Source organism: Danio rerio, chromosome 16, assembly GCF_049306965.1.
Source record: "Danio rerio strain Tuebingen ecotype United States chromosome 16, GRCz12tu, whole genome shotgun sequence".
In the NCBI taxonomy this organism is placed as follows: Eukaryota; Metazoa; Chordata; class Actinopteri; order Cypriniformes; family Danionidae; genus Danio; species Danio rerio.
In genome coordinates, this window is record NC_133191.1 from 52918016 (window position 1) to 52927500 (window position 9485).

Sequence of the window (9485 nt, forward strand, 5' to 3'; positions counted from 1 at the left end):
AACCTTTAAACTGGTCTGACTCGGGTTGCAATATCTTTTCTAACTGATCCGACTTTGGATTTTCCAAAAAACGACTCAGAAAATTCCCAAAAGTCCCATTGACTTAACATTGGGTCAAACTTTGTGAGCTTATAACTCTGCATCAGACTGTCCTACAAACTTAAGAATGGCCTCATCTAACTCAGATTAGCCATCAGCCAACCACTGATGACCTTTAAACTTACTAGCCACTCCCTGGCAACCAATTTTAGCACCCTAGCAACTGTTTTATGAACTATAACTAGCTGTTCTAACACGTTAGTAGTTTTAACTTGCTACTGACATGCTAATTCATCTTAACAACAAGCTAATTCACGCTAGAAACAGGCTAACAACGTGCTAATTCATGCTAAAAACATGCTAGTAACATGCTAATTCATGCTATGTTCATGCTAACAACATGCCAATTCATGCTAGTAACATGTTAATTCATGCTAGTAACATGCTAATTTATGCTAGTATCATGCTAGTAACACGCTAATTCAAGCTAGAATCACACTAGTAACATGCTATACACTTTAAAACCACTTCAAACTTTCATACTCGGCTTTTCGAGCCACCATAAAGTTTGTCCACGAACTTTAATATCTAGTTTCAATTCAAATTGATTTCTATAGCATGTTTTACAATGTTGATTTTGTACAGTATTTTAAATTGTGGAACATTCCAGCAAATCACGCAGGAGATTAGTCATCGAATGCTGGTTTAGTTCTGGATCAATTACAACTGAATCAAATTCAGTTTAATACAAATGCCATTATGAAGGCCAATCCACCAAAGCCACCAGCCCCGACTGCTAAGAAAAGTTACCTTATATGTTACTTCTTTTAAAAAGTAACTAAACATCTTACATCTTTGTTTTTTAATGTTATGTTTACTTTGTTATGGTTACTAATGTTTACTTTTTAATGTTATCTTGTTATGTTTCTTTTGCGTTATTTTTTTAATCTGGGCTGGGTTGCTTGTTACCAATGCTTTTAAAATATATACATAAAAAAACGTTTGTTTAAATACATTTAAAGCCTTTAACCAGGTCGCACACCAGATGCGATGCGCATATGGCAGTTAGAAGCAGCCCATTCGCCTGTTATTTAAAATGAAACTATTCAGATGGTGCTCTGCGACATGGCAGAACTGTGAACAGTGTCCTGAGCTGTAGCTGGGCGCAGCTGTGTTCGAACCATGATAGAAATCTATGTTTACAATTCTTAAATGTATGGCGCTGCATGGCGTGATGTGTTGCCGAGCGGTGCATCCAGTGTGTGAACCCCTTTAAACACCAAAAGAAGGTTTAATAAAGTTCAAGATTAGTGCTACCTTTAAATCTAATATGTTCTTTAAAAAGTAATTAGACATGGTACTTATGCAGCAGGCACAGGATGTCAACATGATCTTAGATTGACGTTGTACCCCAACATCATGGGGACGTTGCAGTTTGTTTGGAAATGAAAATTGGGTTGACGTCAGAACCCAACGATGTCAATGTTCAATGTTCAAACTAAAATCAACTTAAATATCAAAGTAATATTATGTTACAGCTTAAGGTTGTGTGGACGTTACCACTATAATGTCTATAAGACACATTGCCATACCTGACGAGTAAATGTCAGTCAATATGACTTTTGTTTATGATGTTAGTTCAACGTTGGATTTTGGTTACTTTCCAACACAACCTAAGATCAACCAAATATCAATATTATTATACATCGTTATTGGACATCAAAATAAATGTTATCCCTATAGACGATGGCTAGACATTGAATTTTGGTCAACAGACGTTACAACCTAAATCTAACCTAATATTCTTCTAATATTCTTCTAATTCTAATATCTTGTGACATGTACAACATGGGCTCATTCTGGAAAACGTAGCCCTATTCTGGAGATCGCAAATTATGTAGCCAGAAGTACATCTGACCACTGACCACTTACCTCCATATGGATGGCTTTTACCACTGTTACCAGTTTGACCAGTAGCTCGCCATGTACGTTGGCGTACTGGAGACGCAGAGAGGAGATGACCATGATGATTGGGTTCAAGTCTGGTGAAGAACGGTTCCAGGAAGCAGGTAAGACAAAAATACAATCCAAAAAAATTTTTATAAAAATAAACAAGTAAATAACAGGATGACAATGAGGTAAAATCTGAAAACGTGGTAAAAATCATGGGAGGGCTTTTCTGTTTCTGGATTGCTTTGTAAAACTGATGGGAAGTGGGTGGGCAGGTCAATCAATGCTTTTGAAAACACTAGTGGTTGTGTTTAGGGAAGGAGGAGGGTGGGTCAGTCGATCAATCAGTCAGTCAACAGCAGCCTCTGGTGTATTTACTCAAGAAGAGCAGGCACAAATAGCAAGAGAAATATGAGATCTCAAAAAGCCTACACAGCGGTCTCTGGTGGATTTGCGAGAGAACAGCAGGAGTGAATGGCACTCGCGAGAGAAATTTAAGATCTTAAAGCCTACACAGCGGCCTCTGGAGGATTTACATGAGATAAGCAGAAGTGAATGGCACTCGTGAGAGAAATTTAAGATCTTAAAGCCTACACAGCGGCCTCTGGTGGATTTACATGAGATAAGCAGGAGTGAATGGCACTCGCGAGAGAAATTTAAGATCTTAAAGCCTACACAGCGGCCTCTGGTGGATTTATGCGAGAACAACAGGAGTGAATGGCACTCGCAAAAGAAATTTGAGATCCTAAAAAGCGTGCACAGTGGCCTCTGGTGGATTTGCGCGAGAACAGCAGCAGTGAGAGAAATTTGAGATCTCAAAAAGTGTACACATCGGCCTCTGGTGGATTCGTGAAAACAAAAAATTGCAAAAACATTTATTAATATGGACTTTTTAGATACAAATGCGTACTATTTTAAGGCACCAGCTTTAGTACAATTTATGTATGATAATAGACATGCACAATATTTGACAGTTTATTTTTCAAAGGAATAATAATTTATGCAGTCATGGACGTGTTTTGATGGCTAATATGACGGTGATTTGATGCTTCGCAAAGACACCTATACCAATATCAAAATGCTTTTTTGATGCAAAATTGATTTAAACAGCCATTTACTCCTTACGGCGATTAAGAAACTTGAATAGGCCTAGGCTACTATAGGCCTAGTACAGAAAATAAATGTAAAACTAAATAAATTGCTAAATACTCTTGACACATGTGAGTGTAAAGTTTGCAGCCCACAACAAATGTGGAAAGTTATTGCATATCATATTTAACAAACTTTTAATGCACTATGAATACTATGAATTTAATGTAATTTTGCTCACATGGATAATTGAATATTAATCAGATGATGTCATTTCGTTGCTGTGCCGTCAGCAAATCCCTGTATTGCTGATCATGATTTTGAGGATCGATAGATCAGCACTTCACAACACACGCAGCGATCTTAGATCAGTTCATCCAGATATTTTAATCTGATTTGCGAACTTGCTTGCAGAACCAAATTCCTACACAGCGGCCTCTGGTGGATTTATGCAGGAACAGCAGGCGGAATGGCACACGCGAGAGAAATTAGAGATCTAAAAAAGTGTACACAGCGGCCTCTGGTGGATTTATGCAAGAACAGCAGGCGGACTGGCACACACAAGAGAAATTTGAGATCTAAAAAAGCGTACACAGCGGCCTCTGGTGGATTTATGCAAGAACAGCAGTCGGAATGGCACACAAGAGAGAAATTTGAGATCTAAAAAAGCGTACACAGCGGCCTCTGGTGGATTCGCGAAAATAAAAACTGCAAAAAACGTAGCTCCTGGGACGTATTTGGCACTCTCCAGAAATGTATATAGAGGTACATTTTCAGAATGAGCCTGGGTTGGATGTGTGCTTGCTGGGTAGTTAATTTTTAAGAAAAGTAATGTTACTTTTTGGCATACTTTTTATTCAACTTTTTATTGATATTTCTTCTAATAATATATATTTTGAAGATTCTGCTTGAAGATTCAATCGAATAAACTCAACAGAACCTTTAATGCGCTCACCGCAGTGGGATTGCGTATGATCCTGTTTACATGAGGTTGACGATATCACCTCATTTTTAAAAAAGGAAGCACATCAACACATAATAAAACAAGTCAGCCAGAGCGTTTCAAGGAGTTTACAGATATTTATGAAGGGATGAAGTGTTTGCGCTGATGTTCCCAAATGCTTGACAAAGAGGAAAATCTGATGTGAAACATTTGCCAAAACACATCGCTTGACTTAACACTCATATTCACAGCTTGTTTAAGCAGGGATGTTTACACTGCTGCATGTCATTCGTTTTCAACCCCGTCGCGAAAGCACATTACACGGTGTCACGAGCACATCAAAATAATGAAACGAGATACAATTAACAAGCAACCACCTGCGATTTATACATACAACGCTGTGTGAACAGTCTATGGTTGCATAAGCATACGAACAGACGTAAAGACAACGTGCCTTTGTGTCGTAATCCTCTGAGATCTGGCATGGTGTAGATCTTTCCGTCGATAAAAACCTGTGGCGGATTCTTTCGGGCAGCCATCCGTCAGTATGGAGGTTTAATTGATGTAGAAATAATCTGACTGTCAAAGGCATGTTAATACCATCTTCCCTTGTTGCTTTACTTATGAGAACAGCAACAAATCAACAGTGTGGAATTCATAAAGGCTTCGTCTAGAATCTGTCTATGAAGGAGAAAGTCAGAGGTTGCTGAAGGAGCAGGTCGATGCATGTATGCAGAGATGATGAGGGATTTGATAGCGTCTGAATTTAGCATCTGCTAGATGGGGTGCAATTATTGTCAGGGCAGAAAAAGTTCACTGGAAATAATTGATTGATTGGGTTTGTTACATTTTTAAGGAAAGTCGTTGCGTTTATATTTATATGGGCTAAATTTAAACAAATTAAAATTAGTAGGGGTGTCACGATTTCGATTTTTAATCGAAATCGATCGAAATTTATGCTCAATTTCGATTATCGAACAAAAAAATAGAATCGTCGATGCTGCCACGCCCCCATGTCACGTCAGCTTGGCTTGCCAAGTGGGAAAAAAACAGGCATGTTGAAGTGCTTGTTAAACTGCTGAAGCAGGAGACCCGTCGACAGAGCTTAAACCCTTTCCTCTTTCAATGAAGAGGAGAGGGTTTAAGGAGAGGGAAGTGTGTAAGCATTTTGCATTTCCAGTGAGTTATGTTGACAACGTTCGTGTTGTCGACAAAAAAACACAGCTTTGCAAGCTCTGCTATGTACGTATTACGTACGGTTCGTCCGATAAACAACACCGGCATCGCGATCCTCCGCCCGTCCCCGTTGCAAATCCGCTCGCAAAATGTACACACTAAGGCCCTGTTTACACTGTCTTTGTTTTTAAATGGCATTTTAGAACGACAACGATTTGACATCCACAGTGGCGTGTAGCATTCCTGAGCGGCCCTCCTTCCTCACTACCGCTGAAAACGCACATCACGTGACCACAGACACAGCCATGCGCTCGAGACAGCGGGTTCAGGCAGTCAGAGGACTGCTTCAATCTTGCACTCACTTGTACTTCGTCATTTTAGCGAACACCTCAGATACTGTTGGCTGGTTCCTGTTGGTTGTGCGTCTTTTTTACCGACGCCATTATAACGACACAGATCACTGCCTATTCATGAGTTCCGCAGAAAAAGTGATTAACAGGTGGTAATTATGTGTGTATCTTGCCTTTATTCATTTACTGTATGATTTGTTTATGGGTAAAACAAAGACCATGCAGGTCAGGTAGTTTAAACGGTAGGCTACAAATAATTAATTGGTCATTAATTAATTATTCATAATCGAAAATCGAATCGTGCCTTTAGAATTAAAAATGTAATCGAATCGAGGATTTGGAGGATCGTGACACCCTTAAAAATTAGTAATTCATTTATTTATTCATTCTTTAGGAGTCCCCACAGCAGAATGAACTGCCAACTTATGTATGTTTTACACAGCAGATGCCCTTCCACCTGCAACCCAGTGCTGGGAAACATCCATACACACTCATTCAGGGCACACACACACTATGCTATCCGAACCGTGCCCAGGCCCGTTTCACGGAGCGTTTGAGAAGTGTGAGTGCTCTGAATCGAGCTCAGGTACGGTTCAGTTGGCCAGCCCTGGCCCAGTTGGAAGAGGTGTGCCAGAGCTCGGTTCACTTGGGCTTTGGCGTGGTACACTTGTAGTGTGCAAAGTGGCCTGAGCCCAAAACTGAAAGCGAGACGTGATTTTTAAGGGACTACTTCATAATATGGATTTATTAATCATTCTTTTTTTATTATTATTGTTAAAGGGGTTTTCACCTTTAATACAGTGAAGATTTACCAACAGGAAAGTATGGGGAGCAGAGAGAGGGGAAGGATCGGCAAAGGACCTCGAGCCAGGAATCAAACTCGGGCACATGTTTTACGCAGCGGATTCCCTTCCAGCTGCAACCCATCACTGGGAAACACCAATACACTTCCATTCACACACATACACTACAGACAATTTAGCCTACCCAATTCGCCTATAGCGCATGTCTTTGGACTTTTGGGGAAAACCGGAGCACCCAGAGGAAACCCACGTCAACACGGGGAGAACATGCTAACTCCACACAAAAATGCCAACTGACTCAGCCGAGGCTCGAACCAGTGACCTTTTTTTGCTGTGAGGCGAGAGTGTAGCATTCCCAGCTGAACAGATGCACTTTACTCTCAGGGACTGATGTTTATAAAGTTTTTAATCTTCAAAATAAATCATCGTAAGAGCTGAATAAAAGAAACAAAGACGTGTGACGTGCGATCACTGTGGCGATGAATAAAGGGACTAAGCTCAAGGAAAATTAATGAATGAATAATAAAATAAAGAATGACGTTTTACTAATAATATGTAATATATATTTTCTGCTGTAATTTCTTTAAGTTGTATCAGCTATTTTGTAAAATAATACTTTATTTGGCTGAAAATAAACCTTTAAAATTGTGTACCAATAAATAAATAATAAAATAAACCATAAAATTGTTTATCTTCCAGCACTAAGTGTTTATTTAAATCCCTTCGCATAAAAAATGACAATAATAATGATTTTTTTTTAGGCAATGACTTCTGAAATGCGCCTATAAATAGAAAAGAAAAGCGTTTTCTGCCTGGCCACATCGAGCCTGTCAGCCCTGCGGTCTCACGGCAGGCCATGGAGACCATTTATATGCAAATACATCTGACAGTTTCAATGTGTTCACATAATAAAAGACAGACGTTTGATCAAGACGAATTTAAGATCAGAGTGTTTAGATCTCCAGCTGCGTCTTTTCATCTGACACTCACCTATAAATGCTCAGAACTGCCTCTCTCTGTTTTCCTCTCATTTCTTATACACGCTTCTCTGAAACATTGTTGATGCCGCTGAGATTCACACATTTATCTGCATTTAAGCTGCACACTCCTGCTTGTCTAGAAAAATGCTTCCTGATTTAAGAATTTGTGGACAGTTGGACTAGAAACAAGACAAAAACTGCATATTTATACACTGAAATCAATCATATTGCGCATGATACAGTTGAAGTCAGAATTATTAGCCTCCCTGTACATTTTTTCACCCAATTTCTGCTTAACAGAGAGAAGATTTTTTAACATATTTCTAAACATAATAGTTTTAATAACTTATTTCTAATAGCTGATTTATTTTATCTTTGTCATGATGATAGTAAATAATATTTAACTAGATATTTTTCAAGACAATTCTATACAGCTTTAAGTGACATTTAAAGGCTTAACTAGGTTAATTAGGTTAGCTAGGCAGGTTAGGGTAATTAGGCAAGTCATTGTATAACGACGGTTTGTTCTATAGGCAATAGAAAAAATATATAGCTGAAAGGGGCTAATAATATTGACCTTAAAATGGTTTTTAAAAAAATCAAAACTGCATTTATTCTAGCCGAAATAAAACAAATAAGTCTTTCTCCAGTAGAAAAAATATTATCAGACATACTGTGAAAATTTCCTTGCTCTGTTAAATATAATTTGGAAAATATTTAAAAAAGAAAAGAAAATCACAGAAGGGCGAATTATTATGACTTTAACTGTAAGGTTTTAGATGCTCGATTAAACATTAGATCTCACTGAACATCGAATGAGATCTGCCACATCTTTTAAAATTCTTAACAGTGTTTTTTTTTAAAGAATATTGAACCGTTAACCCTCCTTTCGTGTTTATATCCCACCTCTTACTTTAGTGTTCGCAGTCAAAATTGACCGGTCTGTTTTAACTGCTCCTATATGGGCACCAAAAAAAAAAACAACTTTTCACCACCAAATTTTTTATTTAACATTCTTTAGCTGTGAACAATGTCTTAAAGTAGTGTTTAACTTGAGTTTATAGAATTAGACATTAAATAATTGCAGTGAAAATCTACAAATAGACAGATTACCCTACTGAAAAAACAGCTTGAACCAGGCTGGTTGGCTGGTTTTAGCTGGTCAACCAGGCTGGTTTTAGAGGGGTTTTGAATTTATAGAATTACACATAAAATAACTGCAGCAAAAATACAAATAGGAGCTGAAAATGTTTACAAAATGAACAATAGATGACAGAAATCAAAATATTTTGTTTCATTACTAAAAGACAGCTCACTAAAATAACTAGGGTCTGATTAAAGAAATGTCTGAATGATATCAGAATGTATATATACATATATCTGAATATGTAGAATATATCTGAATTATTTATCAAACATCAAAGCACAAACAAAACACTATCCTTTCCTGTGTTTTAAGTACTCACATTTTCAGTCCTTCAATTGGACTATATTAGTGCGCTAGTATAGTGACTGAGGGTATAGACGGTGAGCAAAAACAGAGAACTAGCAGTTATACTTTGGTCATTTTTGAGCGAGATGATAATAGTCTAATTTAATAAAATAATTGTTGCTAAGCTAAAAGAAAGAAAGAAAGAAAGAAAGAAAGAAAGAAAGAAAGTAAGAAAGAAAGAAAGAAAGAAAGAAAGAAAGCGAACAAGATCCTTTCTTTCACAAACAAACAACAAACAAAATATGTATGACTGTATTTATTCATGTTAGTTAACGTTATTAATGAAAATACAGTTGTTCATTGATAGTTCATGTTAACGCACAATCCATTAACTAATTAACAAGCATACATTTTGATTTTAATAAGGCATTTGTTGGCTAATGTTGAACTATGATTAATAAATGCTCAAGTATCGTTCATACTTGGTTCATGTTAACTAACATTAACAACACAAAAAACTATTTTCTGTTTAATAGACGTCTAATAGACATCTAAACGTAGACAGCTTGGCTAAAACAAGGCTAAATTTGGGCTGTCAGTAAAAATCTACAAATAGACAGATTACCCTACTGAAAAAACAGCTTAAACTAGGCTGGTTTTAGCTGGTCAACCAGGCTGGTTTTAGAGGGGTTTTGAATTTATAGAATTAGACATAAAATAACT